This window comes from Archocentrus centrarchus, chromosome 12, assembly GCF_007364275.1.
Source record: "Archocentrus centrarchus isolate MPI-CPG fArcCen1 chromosome 12, fArcCen1, whole genome shotgun sequence".
Classification (NCBI taxonomy): domain Eukaryota; kingdom Metazoa; phylum Chordata; class Actinopteri; order Cichliformes; family Cichlidae; genus Archocentrus; species Archocentrus centrarchus.
Genome location: NC_044357.1, coordinates 17,710,062 through 17,728,116, shown reverse-complemented (window position 1 = coordinate 17,728,116; position 18,055 = coordinate 17,710,062). Strand labels below are relative to the sequence as shown.

The following is an 18,055-nucleotide window of genomic DNA, read 5'->3' as shown; positions in this document are numbered from 1 at the left end:
ATTACACCACCACTACCTGAACCTTCAGTTACTGTTGCTTTCCTACCAACGTTTCTCCTCTGACCTCAAGGCATTTTTACCCAGAGAACTGCCACTCACTGGTTTATTTTCTCTTTTAGAGGCCTCTTTAAACCTCAGAGATGGTTTTGTAGATCAACAGTTTGTGAAATCCTTGGACCAGCCTGTCTGGCACCAATAACCGTGTCACATTCAAAGTCACAAATCACCTTTCTCCCCCATCCCAATGCTCGGTTTGAACTTCAGCAGGTCCTCTTGATCATGTCTACATGCCTAAATGCCGATGCCATATGATAGGCTAATTAGATATTTGTGTTAACGAGCAGTTGAACAGATGTAACCAAATGAAGTGAGGTCAACCTCAAAGGGATTTGCATTATTCCAACCTCCTTTGGTTGCAAGTATAGAAGTTTAAGAAAATTAATCTACTTCTCAAATAATTTATGACCTCAGTAAAAATTTTGCTGATAAGTTCATGTTCTAAATTGCTAGTTAGCAGAATATGCTTTACCCTGAGAGTACACTGGTGAGTGACTTTGACACCTCGTCTCTCATGCTGTTTTATTCCATCATTCTCAAGGTTTCAAATCCCTGCTAGCAGCCTTTCAGTATTGGAGCTTTCTCTGTGCTTGGAGAATTTTATTTGGAAAATTGACTGGATTTTCTAGGCCAACCCTGTGTTTGATTTCCTGCCCTCTATGTTTACTCTGCATTGTTTGGTGTGGTTTTTCATAAAAACAAACTTATGCTAATTTTAGTAACGTGTAGTTTTTAGGCTTGTCAGGTGTGCTGTGGCACCTCTAGTGGAATTGCAAGCATTTCCTTGAGTGGGTGCAATGAGCTCCAGTGGCTACGCCTGCTCCATGCATTGACGATTTAGTGTCTTGAGTTTCTCAGTCAAGTCTATCCTTTACAGTGACTTCACATTCTTATGTAATGCACTGAGTGATGAGTGAATCGTTTCAGTAATGCTGTGGGCCAGCCAGCTAAACTTGGCACACAGTTTGGGAAACAGGAAGCTGCAGATCTGGGTGACAGTTCTCTTTAGGTTCATCATCACCCTTGTGCCCCCTTTCATAACATCTACATTTTTTTAGATGTTACATTTAGCTGTTTTGCATGAAAAACTGAAAAGGATGTTTTGGATGGTAACAAGCCAACTGAACATATAATCCATACCCACCCTACAGCATTGTGGCTTTTAGGCTAATTAATTTGACTACAGAATAATGGACCAATTATGCTCAGTTATTATTCACAATACAAACTATGAATAGCTTTTTTACACAAAATATTTTCCTGAAATGATTACCAAGGAAAACTTTCACAGTCATTGGGGTATGTAGATCTCATTCTGATTTTCTTCCTTCTCCTCCTCTGCCGACTGCAAAACAGTATGCCGCCAGAGATACAGAGATGTCCCATGGCTAAGACTATCGCCAAAAGAGCATCTTTGTGGCTATAAATAGTCAGTTTTCAATCTTCCCTTGTAGCTTTCTTAAAAGTGCTTCCTGGGAAATCCATCCATTTTTTCAGACTGTAGGGAATATTATTTATTACGCCACTCCTAGAGGTTTAAATTACAAATCAATAAATATATTCAAAGTCTAAAGATCATTCCTAGATGGAAGAGTCACAGTCTTCTATTAAACCACCCACTTCACACTAATGGAGTCTTGTCATTACACACTTATCCCTGTATCATGCACACAGACATACACACACACACACACACACACACACACACACACACACACACACACACACACACACACACACACACACACACACACACACACACACACGTGTGTTAAGATAACATAACATAACATCATCATCATCTTCCCTCTCCCACCTACCCGCAGAGCTAAACATCAGACAGGGCAATGACTCAGAGCAGATAGAGTGAAAAGGATAGAAGACTGATAAACAGAAAGAGACACATGAGACATGAGAAAGGGGATACAGAGGACCAAAAATAAGGTATGCGTGTTGTAGGTGGGTCATTTGGGAAGGAAGAACTTCTGCTACCTCTTCTGGGTCTTTGCTTGTCTTTTTAAATGGTTCCTCATCTTGCTAGCACCCACAGTTATCTAGGCCTCCAGATATCACACCTACCATTTGCACATACAGTGGGGGAAATTATTTTTTGATCCCCTGCTGAATTTGTAGGTTTGCTCACTTACAAAGAAGTGAACAGTCTATAATTTTGTTTGATAGTTTGATTTTAATGGAGAAAGATGGAATATCAATAAAAATCCAGAAAAAAATACATTAGCTAAAAGTCACACATTGATTTGCATATCAATGAGTGAAATAAATATTTGATCCCCAAGCAAAACATGACTTAGCACTTGGTGGAGTATACCTTGTTGGCGAACATAGTAAGATGTTTCTTGTAGTTGGTCACCAGGTTTGCACACATCTCAGGAGGGATTTTCGCCCAGTCTTCTTTCCAGAAACTCTCTAAATCCTTTATGTTTCTTGGCTGCCGCTCGGCAACTCGAAACTAAATCGCCTTTCAAAGATTTTCTATAGGACTGAGGTCTGGTGACTGGCTAACCTTAATGCGTTTCTTCTTTAGATACTCCTTTGTTGCCTTGGTAGTATGTTTTGGGTCATCGTCATTCTGACAAGACCCATCCATAGCCCATTTTCATGTTCTGGCTGAGGGAAAGAGATTATCATCCAAGATTTTACGGTACATGGCCTCATCCATTAGCCCCTCAAGGCAGTGAAGTCGTCCTGTACCCTTAGCAGAAAAACAGTCCCAAAGCATAATGTTTTCACCTCCATGCTTGAGTGTGGGGATGTTGTTCTTTAGGTCACTAGATATTCACTGGCAAATTTAAGACAGGATATTAGATATTAGGTAACCAACATCACGTGTTAATTCATATCTGAAAAACAAAAAAAAGAACTGCATGCCAGCAGACTAGATAAGATGGAAGGAGAGGATCAGGAATGTTTTTTGGTAAAATCATAGTAAAACAATTCTCCCAGAGTGAAACTAAAGAAAGCAAGACGGGGAAGCCAAGCATGACGAGGCAGCGAGGAAAATATTAAGGTTGTTTCCTTCAGAAGTTACTAACTGGCAACACACTCATCACACTCACGCAAACAGTTTCAAAAGTCTTTAAAATAATTTCTGTACATTTATTCAGCTGCTGACCTGAGCTTCACCCTCACATCTTTTTCCTCATTAAGCAAAGTGGCACTTGTTTCTGTAGCTCATTTTAGCTCATTGCTGCAGCCATTACCATTTTTGCCTCAATGTCATATGTTTGAATTCTCATTTCAGCACTAGAAAAAAAAGTGGAAATTTTAATTGCCAAAGTAATTATCGGCTACTTATTATAGGAATAACCTAAAGTACCAGTAAGATAATATATTAAGGTTTAAGTTTGAGATTTCTTCTTTTATAAAGTCTCATTTAACTAACTTAAGGCTAAACGTGATATTATAACACTGTTGTTAATATTCTATTTATTTTTGCTTTCAAATTTACCACAACTATATGGAGTACATCCCAACTAATTTTATTAGTAAACAAATACAAATGCTTCTAAATAATTTGCATATTTAACTTGGGAAATGCATTTTTTTCCAGGTTTCCATGTGTTCTAAAGCCATGTGTTGAATGCTCATTGGCGCTGAGCAAGTGTTTCTCACGCTTCCTTGTAACATCTCCAGACTTATGTCTATATTTAGATCAAACAAGCTCTTGATCTCTGAGTGTTGAGCTATTTTTCATAACAGCCATCAGACTCGTCACAGCAATGTCCCCTTGACCCAGCTGGAGATAAGGAAGTCTTTCCCCTCTGAGATTTCTTAAGATTTCAACACGATCATGCTACAGCGGCTTCTCATTATCCTTGCATCATTTCATTCAAAAAGTCCATTCTAAAAGATTATGGAGTGCTAAAACAGCAATGACTTCTCTGTAATTAACTCTGCTCATGCATTAAATGAAGATACAGTATGTAAAAAGGTAGAGCTGCTTTTACAGTAGGTGGTAAAAAAAAAAAAAAAAAAAAAAGGTACAACACATGGGGAAAGTCAAACCTTTGCCGAGTACTTTCCAAACTGACACCAAAAGACAACACAAAATTCCATAAACTGCAGCACCTTGAGACACTGCTTTTGATCACAAGGAAAATTCCATCCATTTTGATTTAAAAGACATATATATATATATATATATATATATATATATATATATATATATATATATATATATATATATATATATATATATGCAAACACTAACTGAGGAATAACACAAAAAAACTTTTTCAACTGATCTTGCAATTCATCAAGTAATATTTGATCATTCTGTTTGGGGTTTATGTATAAATGTGCCAGGAGAAAGGATCTAAAATTTGGTTGAGTCAAATCTTCCTACCACTAATTTAGAAAAATAAATAAATAAACAGTAGAGATGCACCAATTAACCAGGCAGGAACCAGAACTGGGCAGTAACCAGCATTCTTGCGCAAGACCAGTAATGAGCTGGTCATTTTCACGCTTCTCCGATTATGACCTAGTGTGTTTCAAGCATGCACAACACAGGTACAGCAGCACAGGCAAATACAGTAGTTGTGCCCTCACTCATAGCCACATGCTAATATGTCATTACATGGAAGCTATTAACTATGAATGAAGACCCAAAGTCTCACTAGCAGTAAATCACAGGGTGACCACCACTAAAATGCTCATAACAAACCTAATCAGACCTTCACCCAGTTGAACTTGGCCATATTAAAGATGCTAACAAAGGCAAAGTGGCTAAAGCTAAATCTATTCAGAGCACCAAGTCAGCCACAAGTCAGCAGCCTCGGTATGAGCAAAGGCTCAAAGCAGTCACAAGGAAGTTTTTAAAGCCTGAAGATGGAAGATAAAGATGAAATGAAAATGGAAATGATAAAAAGGGTCAATGTCCTATTCTCTGCTGAATTTATATGAGTAGCTTGTACAATATAAATCTGTTGCACCTGCTTTTGATTGGTAAAGTAAAATATGTCAGGTAAAGGTGGGTGCACAGCAATTAATTTTCAGTTAATTATTTTTCCCTCTTTCTAGTAGCAGAGCATTTTATTTTCTGCTGTTTACATAAGACAAGATCCTGTAACATAGCACAGTTTGGAGGAAATTGTGAAGTGTAATAATTTATTTGATTATGAAACTAACATTCTGCATTGAAAATAAGTTGATTTTTGCTTGTATATGCTGTCATACTTCTCAGAAAGAAAAATCAGAATCGGCACACACTGGTATCAGCCAAGTGTTATGATCCATGATCACATCCCATTATTGCTTACATGTTTGGATATAATTGGAGAAGCCAAAAATGTAAATAGTCATGTGATATGATCATGGTGTGTGTGTGTGTGTGTGTGTGTGTGTGTGTGTGTGTAGTTTTCTCTCCTCCCTCCAAGGTGTGTGTGTGTGTGTGTGTGTGTGTGTGTGTGTGTGTGTGTGTGTGTGTGTGTGTGTGTGTGTGTGTGTGTGTGTGTGTGTGCATGCATGTTTGCGAGACAGGTGGAGACTGCTGATTGGCTGGTTTGAAGAAGTTGTGTGTGGATTGGATGATTGGATGGACAGCAGCCTCTTCACCTCCAGCTGACAGCCACCTTGCCCCTCTTCTTGCTTCCTCTGCACCCAACAAAGAGGCAGCAATTAGTTTGATAGTAGCACTGAGTGTTTGTGCAAGAAGCTAAGAGTTGAATCTTACAGTACCAATCAAAAGTTCGGACACACCTTCTCATTCAGTGGGTTTTTATCATTTTAAAAGTCTCTGCATTGTAGATTAATACTAAATCATCCAAACTATGAAGAAATACATATTGAATTGTTTCATAAACACAAAAGTGTTAAACAAACCAGAATATGTTTTATATTTTAGATTCTTCAAAGTAGGCACCTCTTGCTTAGATGACAGCTTTGCACATCTTGTCATTTTCTCAGTCAGATTTATGAGGTAGTCACCTGGAGTGGCTTTCAGTTAACAGCTGTGGCTTGTCAAGAGTTCACTTCTTGAATTTCTTGCCCTCTTAATGTGTTTGAGACCATCAGTTGTGTTGTGAAGAGATAGAGTTGGAATGGACATCAGACCAGTGGAAATCTGTCCTTTGGTCTGATAAGTCCAAATTTGAGATTTTTGGTTTTGAATGCCATGTCTTAGTATGGAGGAGGAACTGTGACGGTATGGGGGTGCTTTGCTGGTGACACTGTTGGCAATTTATTCAAAATCCAAGGCACACTTAACCAGCCTGACTACCACAGCATTCTGCAGCGACATGCTATCCCATCTGGCTTGTGCTTAGTGGGACCATCATTTGTTTTTCAACAGGACAACGACCCCAAACACACCTCCAGGCTATGTAAGGGCTATTGGACCAAGAAAGAGGGTGATGGAGTGTTGCGTCAAATGGCCTGGCCTTCACTATCACCTGATCTAAACCCAAGTGAGATGGTTTGGGATAAGTTGGACTGCAGAGTGAACGCAAAGCAGCCAACAAGTGCTCAGCATCTCTGGGAACTCCTTCAAGACTGTTGGAAAACCATTTCAGGTGATTACCTCATGAAGCTGATTGAGAGAATGCCAAGAGTGCGCAAAGCTGTGATCACAGCAAAAGGTGCCTGCTGTAAAGAATCTAAAATCTAAATCAGATTTTGGTTAGTTTAAGACTTTTAAATTTACTACATGATTCTTTATGTGTTCCTTCACAGTCTGGATGACTTCAACATTAATTTATAATATAGAACAAATAAATGAATAAAACCATTGAATGAAAAGGTGTGTCCAAATTTTGACTGGTACTATATATTCTGATATCTGTGTTGTTCACTGAGGGGCCTTGTGTAAATAGTAAGCAGTGAATACTAGACTAGAAAATTGTCATTTGCCTTTTATTTTCCATTAGGGAAGAATAGGGATCATTAGAAGTTTTTCTTTGTTGTTTTGGCATTGCTCACCTCTGAAGCAAATAAACCACTGCTCATCATCTTGAATTGCTCTGTGCTGCTGGCCTTTTCTTGGGAGTGTTAGAAGCAGGGAGTCGCACCTTGTGTTATGTCTGGTTTACCTCTAGGCTGGAGACATAATGTCTGGAAAAATGGAATAGGTGCATCTCTACAAAAAATTTAACTAAAGTACAAGATTTGATAAGATCACACCAGCCACAACACCTGTGAGTTTACAGACGGTGCAAATCTTCGAAAATACGGTTTACATTTATATGGCAGACAAAAGTACATTGTATGCAGAATTACAAATACATCAAAATGTACATGTAGGACATGACATTTGGGGGTACTTTAGGCACTCTATACATGGGTCAGACAACACCCACTGTCAAAGTCAACCTTCATTTTTATATCTATATCTTACATGGTTGTGATGTTACAACATCTATCTGTAGACAGACAGGAAAAACAAACATACAAACACCTGCCTAAGTACTCAACACTGCCTTTTTTTAGTGTGCCCGGTGACATTGTGTCAAGTAATGCAAAAAATATTTTTGGAAATAAATAAACCTAAATGAAATGATATTGTGTACCTACAAAACTAACTAAAATACAATTAAAACATAGAAGAAATGTCCTTGTTTTTAGTCTTTGTCCGTTTATTAAAATTTGTCAACACAACGTGCCTGATAAAGTTTTCATGCAGATGTTTATTGAGACACAGTACGGTGAGCCATGTGCCTTCAAAAAAATCTTACCTATTGTGTTTTTTCCAAAATCTTGCCCCTGACAAATACACTCTATAATAATATTTAAAAAGTGCCTAAAACAAACCCTGACACCGATAAGAAATAAAGTAAATTAGAAATTTTCAAACATAAAATAAAATCTGAAATGCACAAACAAAAATGAATACAAAGATGTTCTTTTCCCAGTCTCACTATCATAGGACTGGTTTTGATATTTTTGTGCTAACATATCACATTTTGTAGCTATAATTGAGAAGGCCAAAGCTCTTTCAACTGTATATGTAATATAATATAATAAGAAAAAGAAGATGAAGAAAGTTTATTTGTATAGTACTCAAAACCAGCATTACAAAGTTTTTCCCAGAAACACAGAATAAAAGAACAACCTAGGAGAAAATTATAAAAACAAGTTACATATCAATTAAAATAGGCCATGCAAGTGCAATGACAAACTTAGAATAAGATAGAATGTAATTCCAAATTTATTGAATAATTTAAAATTAACATAAAAATCTAGAAGGTAAAGGAAGATGGAGTTGAGCTAAGAATGTTGAAAAAAAAAATACAATTTCAAATAAAATTTATATTTTAAAAAAGCCTTGCAATATAAATGAGTCTTTAGCAGTGATTTAAAAGGAGAAACTGATAACGTGATTTCCTCAGGCATGTCATTCCACAACTGAGGAGCCCTAATAGCAAATGCTCGATCTCCTTTTGTCTTTAAGCATGAGGTAAAAATAGTTAACAGGTTTCTGCCTGAGGATCTCAGGCTGTGAACCAGATGGTATCAGAACAGCAGTTTTAATACACTATACTGCAAAAAGTTTTCGCTCATCTGCCTTCACACATACATAAACTTGAGTGGCATCCCATTCTTAATCCATAAGGCTTAATATGATGTCGGTCCACCCTTTCCAGATATAACAGCTTCAATTCTTGTGTGTTTATGGGAATTTTTGACCAGTCTTTATTTGTGAGGTCAGAAACTGATGTTGAACGAGAAGGCCTGGCTCACAGACTTTGCTCCAATTCATCCCAAAGGTGTTCTATCAGGTTGTCCACAGGACTCTCTGCAGGCCAGTCAAGTTCTTCCACACCAAACTCACTCATCCATGTATTTATGGATGTTGGAACAGAAAGAGGCCATCCCCAAACTATTACCACAAAGTTGGGAGCATGAAATTGTCCAAAATGTCTTAGTATGCTGAAGCATTAAGATTTCCTTTGACTGGAACTAAGGGGCTGAGCTCAACTCCTGAAAAACAACCCCACACCATAATCCCCCCCTCTGCCAAACTTTGCACTTGGCACAGTGCAGGGACCGTTCTCCTGGCAACCACCAAACCCAGCCTCATCCATTGGATGGCCAGACAAAGAGGCATGATTTGTCACTCCAGAGAACACGTCTCCACCGCTCTAGAGTCCAGTGGCAGCATGCTTTACACCACTGCATCCGACGCTTTGCATTATGCTTGGTGATGTAAGGCTTGAATGCAGCTGCTTGGCTATAGAAACCCATTCCATGACTGACCCATTCCATGCACTGTTCTTGAGCTCATTTGAAGGCCACATGAACTTTGGAGGTGTGTAGCAATTAATGAGTGAATACTTTTGTCAGTGATAATATATATATATTTTGGGGCAGGCTTTAAAAGTAATCAATGTACAGGCGAAGTCACCATCCTCATACTGACAGTTAGGGCATGAAAATACAGGACAAACTGGCTCTGCTATTGATCCATTAAAGAACAGTGGAGGTCCATTCAAAAGATCAGTTCAAAAAAATTTCTTATGAATACATTTTTAACCACATTATCTAGCACACAACTGTCTGCCTAGTGGCAAAACCAGGGAAAATATTCATGTTGTATTCCTAGTGTTATCATTAACTATCCCCCACTGAAGTTGCTTTCATGCATGAATGAGAGTTTCAGGAGAATCAGGTCGAGATATTTTTCACTGCTTTCCTTCCTTACACGTAGCACACAGCAGGAAATATTCCATGTGACTTAGGCGAGAAATGCCTGGGAGACAACACATGATGGCCACTTGCTAACTGTGAATGCACCAGAAAATAAGCTGCATATTGGTGCAGTTTGATATCACACCAATTCTGTGCTAAGAAGCAAGAGGTTTAAAGACCAGCTAATGTCTGATATGGCTGTACTGGACATGTACGTTCTCACAATTGCGCACCTTTGGAAAAGTGCATCTCTACTGTGCGTGCAGCTCATTGCCTTATCACCTGTATGCATCAGCCGTCTTAGATACGGCAAAGCACTCTCCATCTCCAGGAGCAGACCTTATCTCACCCTTTGGGCAAATCATTCCCCCAGAGACATCACAGTGACAGATATACTGCCCAGTGAAAATACCCTCACTGCACCAATAACATCAACAACTGTGTGTAGTGGTAATCAAACAACAGAATGAATGAGTATGTGCGTGAGGCAGCCTGTGTATCTATAGCTGTATCTAAACTATAAGAGAGAATGGTCATTTTTTTGTCCCACTCCTTCTGGAGATTGGCCATGTGTACAGTACAGAAATCTGTATGAATGGGGAGTTTAGGTATACGCACATGTTTATGTTGTGGAAGAACTAATAAAAATGCATGGGGAAGGTGTTTTGAAAGGCATTCTCAGTCCACAGATTCCCCAGTCTAAATTTAGATTTGTTTAGGATTTTGTTAGCATCATTGAGACTCTGAACGCTATCAGTACCAGATCTGAGCCAGCCAAGGTGGGTGAAGCCTACAAAAATTAGTATTAATAAACAAAAATGGAGGGACCTGGCTATAATTATCTGCTGATCAGTTCCTTCAGTAATGTTTACTGCCTTAGTAGTGTGGGGCCTATATTTTTATATCAAGTGTATGCCATCAAATGTCCTGGCTGCAGTGATTCTACAATGATCCATCACTAAGCACACACTGGGTACTTCACTAGCAAAAGAGTGTGTGTGTGTGTGTGTGTGTGTGTGTGTGTGTGTGTGTGTGTGTGTGTGTGTGTGTGTGTGTGTGTGTGTGTGTGTGTGTGTGTGTGTAAACATGTGATCAAGTCTCTAGTGTGGGAGTAAAACTGGTGCTAGATATCAGACATGAGTTCAAAGGTCACTGCTTCACTACATTACGTCCAGCTGGAGATTTTTATTTCTGTACTTTTTTGGTGTTTGTTTTAAACAAGGCATTTGCTGGAGTTTTCTTGTAATCATTTCTACTTGAAATACATAAGGAACCCATGAAGATACACTAAGACTGTATTTTTTTTTTAATAACTGAAACATTTTATTCAAAACAGCTGGAATTTACATGACTTCATAAAAGGAATGAAAGAGGCAGACATGTTAACTTAGATCTAGCCAATGTCTCCGACACATCAATCACTGATAGGGAGGTATGCTGAATTTCACATTTTTATTTTTATTTATCACTTGCTTATGGGAGGACAAAATGATGCACTGGAGCATCATTTAATTTTCACAAATCTCATGGGATGCTTTACTTTGCTCCAGGCAAATCTCCATGTCTTTCAACTGGAGATTAACAACGATAAGACAAACACATTTTAGCTTTAGAGTTTTGGCCAGTGCTTCCCTGCAATGTATAATGTTACAGTTGTGGCCAAAACTAAATCATGTAGAGGGCAAAAAAAGACTATAAATAGTTCATTGTGTAAGAAAACTACAACAAACAATACACAATTTTTTTTTCTGATTTATTTAAATCTAAGCACAACGATAATGAAAAATGGGATGATAAACAGTTAAGTGTATGAACAGGAGCTAGCATACCTCACCGGCTACTTTGTTAGGTACACCTGTCAAACTGCTTGTTAAAGGAAATATCTCAGTAAATCAATCATATGGCAAAAACTCAGTCCATTTGGGCATGTAGACATGGGCAAGATGACCTGCTGAAGCTCACACTGAGCAAAATGACAATGATTAAAATGATATTTAACACGGCATGGTCATTGGTGCCAGATGGGCTGTACTAAGTATCTCAAAACTGGGATCTTCCCTCACAATGGTCTCTAGAGTTTATAGAGAATGGTCTGAAAAAGAGAAAATGTAGGTCCAGTGAACCGCAGTTCCATCCATCCATCCATTCTCTTCCGCTTATCCGGGGCCGGGTCGAGGGGGCAGGAGCCTAAGCAGAACCACAGTTCTCTGGACAAAAATGCCTTCTTGATGCCAGAGATCAGAGATGCATGGCCAGGCTGCTCTGAGCTGATTGGAAGGCAACAGGAAGTTAAAAAAAAATTTTAAAAAAACAAAAAAAAAAAACTTGTCGCAACCAAGATACGCAGAAGAGCATCAACAGTTGGGTAGCAGAAGACCACACTGGATGCCACTCCTGTCAGCTAAGAACAGGAAACTCAGACTACAATTCATATGGGCTCACCAAGATTAAACAGTAGAAGCCTGGAAAAACATTGCCTGGTTCTTTAAATCTTGATTTCTGCTGCAGTATTCAGATGGTAGGGTTAGAATATGGGATAAACAGCAAATCAGCAAATCTGCCTCTGGTAACAACCGTTCAAGCTGGTGGTGGTGGTGTGATGGTGTGGAGGATAGTTTCTTGGTTACTTAGTATCAAATGAGCATCATTTAAATGCCACAGTGTACCTGAATATCACTGCTGACCAATGCTGCCCATTTCTGACCACAGTGAGCCATCTTTTGATGGCTGCTTCCAGCAGGATAGCACACCATATCAGAAAGCTTCTCAAATTGGTTTCTTGAACATGACAGTGAGTTCACTGTAATCAAATGTCCTCCACAGTCACTAGATTTCAATCCAATAGAGCACCTTCAGGATGTGGTGGAAAGGGAGACTGGCATCGTGAATGGGCAGCCAACAAATCTGCAGCAACTGCGTGACGCTGTCATGACAATATAGAGCAAAATCTCTGAGGAATGTTTCCACCACCTTGTTGAATCTATGCCACAAGAGTTAAGGCAGTTCACAAGGCAAGTACTGGAAAGGTACACCTTTCCAATAATTGGTCCAACTTATACTAGAAAGATGCAGCTAATGAAGTGGCCAAGGACTGTAAAGTCTTGACAAGTGTATCTTTATTCTAAGATCCAAGGAGGTCTGCAGTGCTTCCCTGCAATGTATAATGTCACAAATGTGGCCGAGAGTATATCATACAAAGGACACAAAATCTATAAATAGTTCACTTTGTAAAGGAAACAAGATGGTAACTACAGTGTCCCAATGAGAGCGTCACTGTGCTGGTAAAATTAAAATGATAATAATAAAAATGGCACCTAAACTGCACATTTTTGTGAAAACAAACACTTCATGACCTAACAGTCATAACAATGACTGATGCATCTTATCCAAAGTTGATGTTGACCTCAACTGTGTGAAACATCAACAGCAACAACAGTAGCAAACAAAATAAGTGTGTGTTGTTGGTCTTAGAAACCACACACGAGAATCAGTTTTGCTGCTGCTGATGTCACAGGCAAAGTCAATACAGTATGTCATTGCCAGGCAAATGACGTCATTGTGACCTCAGCCTGTCACAATATAACATTTCAAGGAAAGGCAAAAACGCACAGACACAGACACCAAAACACGGTCTTTGCTATGTAGAGTGGGACCTCCCACACAAGCATGCCTGAGTGCAGGAGACATTTCTATACATTTATTATACCAAGCTAGCACATACCGACACACTCACGTAAATGTATACTTGTGCCAATAAGAATGGCATGTGCAAGTGTCGTCTTGTATTCTGCTGACAGCCAAAGAAAGGCTCCCCTGATGCCCAGCCACACGCATGATATAATTTCCTCACTATGCAACAAGGATGGGCATGAAAACACATGTAACTATCCACACACACAAAGAGGATGGCAGAGAAATTCACAGGTTCCAGGGGCAAATATCAGACAGAAATCTGCCTCTGGGCAGGTCATATTATGCCATCTTATTTTGAGTATTCAGCCAAGAGACACATGGAGGATGTAAAACACATGGCAACATGCAAACAATCAGGTAGGAAAAACAGAACTAAAGGTAATATTTGCTCATCAATATATATGCAAGCAGACAAGAAATGCAATTAATGTGAATGGGATTCAGCATAAACAGCAATTCTTCAACAGTAGATGAGGAATTGACTTCTGAGCATCTGAACACCCGGGAACTATTTAGCTACTGTCCTGCTGAGCTGAAATTTTATCATTTTGTAGTTAATCACTCTAGATTTTTTAATACTTTGTATTAACTGATCAAACTACTTCGCAAACAAACTGTACCTCATATTAAAAGACAATCCTCAAGCATTTTGTGCTTACCAAAAAAAAACAGCTTCATAAAGGATATAAGGTACAACACTTATAAGGGTTAAAGATATCATCAATGTATATTACATTTTCATTCTTACCATGCCATCACCTGAAACGCTGATAAAAATCAAGCACTTTCTAAAGCTGAGCCCAGTGCTATACATCCATTTCAGAATATAAAGAGAGAAGATACCTGCGGACACACGCTGCACGGAACTGATTTCGAGGTTGCCCTATACACCCATCACAAATCTTCTAACAACCACGGGATTTCAGTCATTCATCCAAAAGGCATCTACTGCGCCGTGCGTGTCTAGGAGGGCTGAGGACTAGGCAGCCTCTGATTTTGGGGGGCGGGGAGATAGGCCAATTTTTTTTTTTTTTTTAATGCTGGACTGAAAACACGATTTGCTCGGCAACAGAGGCGACACATTTGCACAAATCTCCGCTTGCTGTTATCCGGACGCGCAAAACTGAGGCAGATGAAAATTATCTTAAATGCTTTTCAATAATCTTATAAAAAAATAATAAAAATCATAATTGTGTGAGCGTAAAGCGCCAGAGGGAGGTCACTGTTGCTGGTAGAGACAGGTGTTTAAATATCGATATCGATTCTGTGCAAGCATTAAAACCATTATTTCCCACACATTCTCACTGAACTCACATAGAAAGTCTCTTTCATTAAGGAGGACTCCAGCGCTTTGACTTGATTAAGATCCGAACTTGCCCCAGCAACAGACAATAGCTACACAGTCCCGTTTCCTCTTATTTCTTCCCCACAGCATCTGCAGGCATCGCAAACACTTACCGCGATGGGATGGAGAAATATTCCACAGAAAATGTGACTCCATTAAAGAAGAAGATGGACAGTGGGGGTAAAGGGAAGCCGTGAACTGCACCCACACTACTACCGCTACTACTACTCCATCGGCTGGGCAAAGTGTCCCCTCTCGGTTTGTGATGTGGATCACGCAGCGTGTGAGCCCATGAGGATGGATGCTGTGCCTTGTCGGGGGGCGGGGACAAGACGCGTACTCATCTCCAATGGAGCGTATTTAATTCTGTGTAGGGACCTTGTGTTACAGTCAAGTAGGTTGTGTAGCCCACATTTTCCCAGCCACCCAGCCCCGTAGACCTCCAGATTAGAAAAAAACAAAAAAACCAAAAAAAAAAAAAAAAAAACCCAGGTTTATTCACCTTATCCCAGAAAGACGGCATGGTTTCTCTTCAGGGCTGCTTAATATATTCATGGAGCTTCACATGTTCACAGGTGGATGGATTTCTGAGATGTGGGTGTTGCTGATTGAATTCTGAAGATCCATACTGGTGCCATTGTTTAGTACGAAAATATTCTTTTTCAACACTGTAGATAATACAAATTTATTTTTGTCTATTTCTCAAAGATGTTTATTATTATTATTATTATTATTATTATTATTTTAAAGCCATACAGGTGGGTTTGACTGAAAATTACACACATCAAGTGCAAATATGCGATCATTTAAATATGATGGATGTAGTAACGACTCCTTTAAAGGGTGCCTTCACAGATTTTCCAACAAGCTTTATATGTCTGTATAATGGGAGACAGATCTATGTGAATAATATCATACAGTACACCCCTCCATGTTGACTGCACGCGGAGCTCCTCCAGAAATTATAGGCACACTTGACTTCCTAGTTGTTCTTCTTAGGCCCGCCTCCACAGAAACCGAGCTTATCCAATCGCCTCAGCCCGGAAAGCAGCTGTGCAGGTTGTTCCCTTTATGTACGCACTATGCTTATGGACTTTGCGAATGCACCGACCACTATTTAACCATACGTCTTAAAGCAAAGGTTGTCACAGCAATGTCAATGTGGACAACATAATCATCAGATGAGCTGAATCATTTTTGATTGATAGATCACAGTGTGATAGCTTGTGCTGCAATATCATCAGAGATGTATAGCAACGAAGTAGAACTACTTAAGTACTGTACTTAAGTACTAAAATGCAGTATCTGTACTTTATTGGAGTACATATTTTTTCCCCTACTTTCACTTTTACTCCACTATATATTTTTGATTAATTTAATACTTTTACTCCGATACATTTTTCACGTGCTGAATCGTTACTCGTTACTATTATGAAAACGTTATTAATCATCCCCAAGTCATAGTATCAATGCCAGAGCGGTAGATGGCGCTGTCACGGTTTATGAAGCTGGCTCATCACTGGGCGATTTGAGCGATCAAGCCTATAAAAAAAACGCAGGCTTCGTCTCCGCCTTTTCCGCTGTTGCTTGCAAGTATTGAGGACAAAACACGTCAGCTTACTGTCCGATATCGAGATGGATGACATCCCAGGAACACCTTGTCCAGGTTTGTCTTAGCTGCTCTGTGGACTGCCCCTCTGGCCTTTTGAGATGTTTTATTTGTGTTTGTTTTTTGTAAACACTTGTATGGCCTTTTATCATTGTACTTCAGCTACAGCCAAATACATTGTGCCTTTCAAATGTTTGAAATAATATAAACAATGATAATCAAACTTTTGACTGCCTTTCTTTAATATACACAGTACTTGTACTTTTACTTGTACTTGTACTTTCGGTACTTGAGTAGCAATTTTTGAAATACTTCTACTTGCAATACTTAAGTACCAAAAAAATTGAGTACTTCTGTACTTCCACTTGAGTATGGTGTTGAAAGAACACTTCAACTTTTACTCAAGTCAATTTTTTATATAGTACTTGTACTTCTACTCCACTCCTCTACTCCAGTACTTTAAACATCTCTGGATTAACGTGAGAATTCTGATGTTAAAATCCAAATTCTTACAGTAGATGAAAAACATCATCATCCCCAAAAAACTTTTTTTTATTGATCTTATTTCATGTTTTAAATGGTAAATTTGCTAATGATATTGTGGTTATTGGTTTGATGACAGAGAATGAAGCATGAGTATTGTGCATATCATGCTAGTTTTAACACAAAGAAAACAAAAAATGAGTACAGATACTTGAGAAACAGTTTGAAATGGATAGACACACACCAGCTCTTTTCTCTCACTCATTTGTAAAGAGTGTTTCTACTTTTGGTTTTATTGCCAATGTTTTTGGATGTATTTAAAGAGAACAAATTTGATAAGATTGTAAATATGGGCAGTAAGATTCCAGGTCAGCAGCAACATCTTTCCCACAGCTCGGGACTTTGTGAGTCCCAAGCTCTGGGAATGTGCTGAGAGATCCTGAGTGATGTATCACACCCTCTTTAGGGTGAATAGCTCTTATTACCATCACGATGGAGGTACAGGATACCACCTTTTCGAACTTCTCATGCCCAGAGATCTTTTGTACCTTGTAGTGTAGAATCCAGAGACTATACCATGAGGGGGGTTTACTTGCACATAGTTATGCTTTGAATTTGGGGGATGTTACTGCAGCACTTCCTCGTTGTTAATGTCTGTAACTGGGAAGTTACTGTTATTGTTGTGGTTGTATTTATCTAACAGTTGCTACCAGATACAGCTGGAATTTCTGGAAGGATAGTAAACATTTCTACTTCTTTTCCAGTAACTAATACCTCTCATTTTGTCTGTTTTCTGGTCACAGACCACCAGTTTTTTTAAAATAGTTGTGAACTGTATATTGGACAGTTCAATTTTAGGACTTACTTCAACTTCCAGAAGTGAAATTCCTTCTTACGGTAAGTAGTGTAACTCAATGAAAGAACCAAACTGAAATATTCTGATAAGAAGGGTTCTACAAGGTATGATTAATAACTAAGACTAACTGTTAAGACTTCCTCCATTTTTATGTTACGCATACTAATAAATATATGATCAATTCCCAGTACGGGAGAATGGCAATGCTAGAGTTCGGAGTGGCACTTCTTGGAAATTTGATTGTACCCCTAAGGCACCCACCATCACCACCACCATTAAAGGTCCCAGTCGCCTTTATCTGTGAAAAACTATGTTTTTCTTCAATATAGATGTAATGATTATGTTTAAAAACTAGATTCTCCCTCAA

General features: G+C 38.9%; 1 protein-coding gene across 2 annotated transcripts in view; it reads right to left on the bottom strand.

Annotated features, from left to right (window-relative positions):
* plppr1 (phospholipid phosphatase related 1) overlaps positions 1–15,010 on the bottom strand; it is a 64,893-nt gene extending 49,883 nt beyond the window's left edge. Inside the window, exon 1 of one of the 2 annotated variants that reach the window (XM_030743352.1) lies at positions 14,854–15,010. The gene's annotated coding sequence lies outside the window, so the exon portion shown is untranslated. Of the gene's footprint in view, positions 1–14,238; positions 14,396–14,853 lie in introns of those variants that run through there. The other variant, XM_030743353.1, reaches the window with a different exon arrangement.
* Positions 15,011–18,055: the final 3,045 nt, after the last annotated feature.